General features: G+C 57.5%; 1 pseudogene; it reads right to left on the reverse strand.

The window, feature by feature from the left end:
• Nucleotides 1-2,136: 2,136 nt before the first annotated feature.
• On the reverse strand, nt 2,137-4,005 carry LOC144146825 (uncharacterized; annotated as a pseudogene).
• Nucleotides 4,006-4,805: the final 800 nt, after the last annotated feature.

Below are 4,805 nucleotides of genomic sequence, written 5' to 3' on the forward strand. Positions count from 1 at the left end.
CGAGACAGCAATCCTGATTTTGGAGAGTTCCGTCCTTATGAGCGTGACGTTGTCCTGCTTCGTGCACTGCCTGACTCTCCGCTCTAATTCGTCCATCTCCATGATGTAGAGGAGAAAGTTCTTTCGCGCCTTGAAGCGCCCGCACTTGACACCTTCCTCTGTCTTGAGGGCGCACTCCACCGTGCCCAGCAAAGACGCTCCGGCCCTGGCCCACTCCTCAGACTCGAGAAATTGCCTAAACGTGTGGGTGTCGGGACGGTCGCGGTGCGGCAGAGACGCTGGGTCATGGATGGCGCGGCAGAAGTCTTCTGAGGTGTAGCCGGTCTGGTGCGCCGCCAGGAGACCGTGTCTATCCTGTCCCCCCTGCGCTAGCTTCGGTCTCCTCAATCGGGTCCCAGCCCGGGACAGGGGGGCACATGGTGCCATACAAAGACGTACATTCGTAGAAACAGACGCGCGTGTCCGCCGGGAGCATCAAGTTCTTTTTCTTCACCAGATCGGACAGTTTCTTGCAGGCCAACCGGTAGTGTTCCGATCCCCCGTCGAAGCAGCTCGCCCTCTGCAAGGTTGCCCACCACTGGGGGTCCGTAAACACCACTTTTGCTAGCAGCAAATTCGTCATGCACACATAATCGAAATTCTTGAGCTGCTGTAGTGTCTGGCGCAGCTCTCCTTCCCCTAGAGTCTCTCGGTAGTAGCTCCAGAGGTCTGACGCCCGCACGTATTGTATGCCGAGGTCCTGAGGCGACTGCGGTGGGAATGCAGCGATGGCCAGCCGGTCGTCCTCCACATCGGCGAGCGCCGCCTCGAGCTTCTCGTCCCAGTCAGGGCCTCGATTGACAACAAGGCTGGGGTCTGGGCACACAGACGACTTGACCCGGTCGGCGAGCGTCTCCAGGGAAACCGGATCCATCCAGCCCTCGTTTACTAGGGTGGTGTTGGCCCGGTATAGCTTCTCAAGGCAGGCGGGAGGCTCTGGCCCGAACAGAGGGTCGCCCACGTAAGCACACACCAGAAACGCGGGGTCGTAACCGTAGCCCCGTGCCGCCAGACTCAAGCACACACTGACGAACAGTTCTACTGTGCCCGTCTTGAGCACAAACTCCACGGCGCAGCGCACGGCGAGTCGGGCGTCTTCGTTGAGATCGACCTTCGTGAGGCGGTCCGCGTCGTCTCTTTTCAGGTTTGAAAGCATGGCCAGTCACTCGGGAGGTGGGCCCAGGCCGTGTTGGCATCGGGCGGTGACGTGATCGTTTGCTGCTCGGAGGAGGCGATCTGCGAATTTGCCGCCCCAAGCTCTTTCGCACCCCGTCCTGACCCATTTCCCGAATAGCGGTCCTGGATACTTTTTACACCTGGGCCCACTGCCGCCAGCAGTCGGTACCAACTTAGCCGCTGGGTGGAGTCGTCCCAGATGACTCCGGACGACAGGCCGCCGATCCCAACATGCAGCAGCTGCTTCCAAAAGGGGTCAGATCCCTGAAACACCACATCAGTGACCTTGTGCCTGGTGCTGTCTGTCCAGGGCATCCAGGTGGTAGACACGCTGGGGTACTGCTGTTGGATCTCATGTTGTTCTACCCCCGGTATTATTCTCCAGGCGTCAGCCCGCCGGATGAGGGGAACGGGGGCCTGACCCGTGCGAGGTGCCCCTGCCGCGGCCTGTCCTGTGTCAGACTCCGCCAAGAAGTACCGTGGCGCGAAGTGGACAAGTCGGTTCAGCCAAATGTCCGCTGTGGTCGGGTCGGCCATGTCGTTCAGCCCCAGTTCTGCTTAGTACATGGTCAGCTGGGGCCCGTTGAAGCCGGTGGGGGGGTACGCGCCCTTGCCGCCAGTCTCCTCCAGAGGTCTGGTTCCCCCTTCGATGCAGGTGTTGACGACAAAAGGCATCTCCTTGAGGGGCACACTGTCAGATCAATTGTACATTACCTGGTCCGGGATACACCCCACCAGGATCTTCGGAAGTGCGCGGACCGTGGTCAAGTCCCAGACGGTTGAGTCCTAGCAGCTCGGTTGGGCCATGAGGCTCAGGATGGAGAGGCCGGGCACAATCTCAAGCGTCGGAGCACCCGACAACTGCTCGGTGCGCACTTTCCACCAGTGGATGCAGCCTTGGTAGTGAGTAGGCGTCCCGAGCGAAGATGTCAAAGATGGTCTTCTCTCCGCTGCTGGTACGTCTCGTAGCTGCCTGGGACAGCTGCATGGACTTGTTTCCAGTCAATGAAGCGTCGCTCGGCTGCCACCTGGATCGCAGCTGACATGTACGGCATCGTCAGGAGGGCATGCGCGTACATCTTCAGTGTCCGCTGGGTGAATTCGTACACCCCCAGAGCAATGGCACTGACGGTCCGGATGTCAGGCGTGGGGTTGCACCAGTCGGCCCCAGGCTGCCAGTTCGTCCAGTTCACCCCGGGCGGCACGTGCACCACTCGGTCGCCCACGTCCCTCCAGCAGCGCATCAGGATGGGAACGGGGTCTTCGCGCGGGTCACTCACAGTGGTCGGCAGTACGACCGGTTGGGCTTCCTTGGTCTTGGGGTTGACTGGCCCCGTTGCCATGATCCCCGCGTGGTTAGAAAACAGGGTCAGGGCGTCCACGGCCCATCGTTCCGTGAGGTCAATGAGACCGCTCTTCACGAGGATGCCCAGCAGAGTCTCCACGTGAAAGGGCCTGATGCCGTTCACCCACAAGACGCAAAAGTACGACAGGTACGTCCTCTTGCGGTTCGGGTTTTCTTGAAAAACCACGGGGTAGGGCGAGAACGGCGCGTAGTGGTGGACGGCTGTCGGCCCGAAAGTGGGGTAGAAGGGCAGGGTCCACTTGGGCGTACTCAGGTTCGTGGCCGTAGGCCGGGGCAACACCACCGCAAAATGCAGTTCGCCGGGCAGAGCCAGGGTTTAGCCGTACCAGGAGTACGTTTGGATGCTGGGGTAGGTGACCTCCTGGCCCTTTGTCGTGATGCCAAGGGACAGGTTGGCGCATGGCCACGGGGTAAACATCATTATGTAGGCGGCCACCACGGCCATCTGCTGGCTAGACCAGACTGCCCAGGGCACGATGAGAGGGACCTCATTGTTCGCGACCGGGATCTGGGGGTCAGCATAAAAGGAGATGGTGCCCCTCTGACGTCCTTCAAAGAAAGGGAACACCGGCCTGGCTGTCCCTCCACAGTCCTCCAGCGCTAGGCCCGATGTGTTGAGCAGCCGCTGGAAGGGGTGTCCGGGCTCCATCGTCGTGTCGGGTTCGTGTACTTGGGCTTGGCCACTCATGACGACTGTACGCTCCGGCTCTCTGCTTGCGAAAGCGCCCCATCGGTGTAGCAGCCCCAGTTTGAGAAGCCCGAGCACCATAGTTGTGCGTGGCGGGGCTGGGCTGATCGCTACTTGAATGATGTAGCACTGTAAGTAGCCTGAGTCCAGCACGTTGGGCCGAGAGCCAATCGCCTTCTCGGGGTTGGGCTTCTGGTCTGACAAGAGGGCTTTAATGTACTTGGTCATCTTCACATCGGTGCCCAAGTTCTCTTAGGGGGCAACTCCTATGACGGGCGCTCCCCACGTGCAGTACCGTAGAGATGCATGGCAGCCATTGCCCTTGATGGAGGTGTGGTACCCCACAATGACTGACTTGTAGTCAGAATCTGGCAGCAGGCCTTTGCCGGTCATCCTGGCCGGGATGACACCTTGCTTGACCTTGAAATAGTCCAGGGGCTTTCTCCACCCCATTCACCATCCAGGCGGTGTTCACAACAGCACAAAATGGCACCATGGCCGCCACGGTGCCTGTCGATGTCTCCAGGTGCAACCCGACCACCTGTCTCGTTAAGTGTGAACTCTCTGTCCATGATTTCAAGGAACTGTCAGTCTTCTATGGACAGACCAGGTTGGTCGTCGTCTTCAGTTGTGCGAAAAAGCGTGTGAGCTAGGTTGTCTTCAAAGGGCCATTTCCAGTGATGCCTTGAGTGGAACTTCGACCTTGAACTGGCATCTTGGTAATTGGTCTTTCCTTCACAGTAAAATGGCTCTAGCAGAGCTCGAACAGAGACAGGTGTCCATTCTCCAGGACATGGGTCCTGAGAACGCTCACAGTGTCCGTCTTCCATGAGCGTTCATGGAAAACACATCCAATAGTCACCCAGCCAAGGTCGATCATCTGAGCGTAAGGAACGTCGTGCGGTCCATTCTGCGTCTGCCGTACCTTGTGAACTCTTACGATGTCCTGGCCAAGGAGAAGCAATATTTTTGCCTCGGGGTCAACGGGCAATGAAGTCGACAATGGGTTTTAGGTGAGGATAGCATGGGGCAGCATCAGGGGTTTGTATTTCGCCTCTGTTATCTGGAATTTCACTGCATTTAAGCAGAAGAGGGAGCGAATTATCACTTCATCTTTGATTCTCTTCGCTGTGAAGTCGTGGGGTGGGAGTGTACGTAGTTTGATATAGCTTCTGACTACAGCAAAACACTGCAAAAAGCAGCAAGTTCATCAATTTATCAAATCAATATGGATGTGCACTTACTTGCTAGTATCAGCGCATTTCAACGGCACGCATGCATTGTTGTGTTCGTCAGCCACGTCTTTTTTCGAGCATTTCATTTTGTTATCGACAAGGGTCGCGAATAAAGCAAAAGTGACCCTGTCCTGTGTCCTCCACAAACAGCATGAGCTTGCACACAACCATTGCAGGGAAAAGAATTGAATACACTATCAAAAGTTTAGTGCAAAAGAGGACAAGAAACGCGTCACGACCACTCGCGGCCCGTGGGCTTTCTGTACGTACGCCAACGGGGGCAGCCGAACACATTTTAACT

The sequence above is a fragment of the Haemaphysalis longicornis genome, unplaced genomic scaffold (assembly GCF_048455015.1).
Source record: "Haemaphysalis longicornis isolate Haplotype H1 unplaced genomic scaffold, Haemaphysalis longicornis Haplotype H1 scaffold_7, whole genome shotgun sequence".
In the NCBI taxonomy this organism is placed as follows: Eukaryota; Metazoa; Arthropoda; class Arachnida; order Ixodida; family Ixodidae; genus Haemaphysalis; species Haemaphysalis longicornis.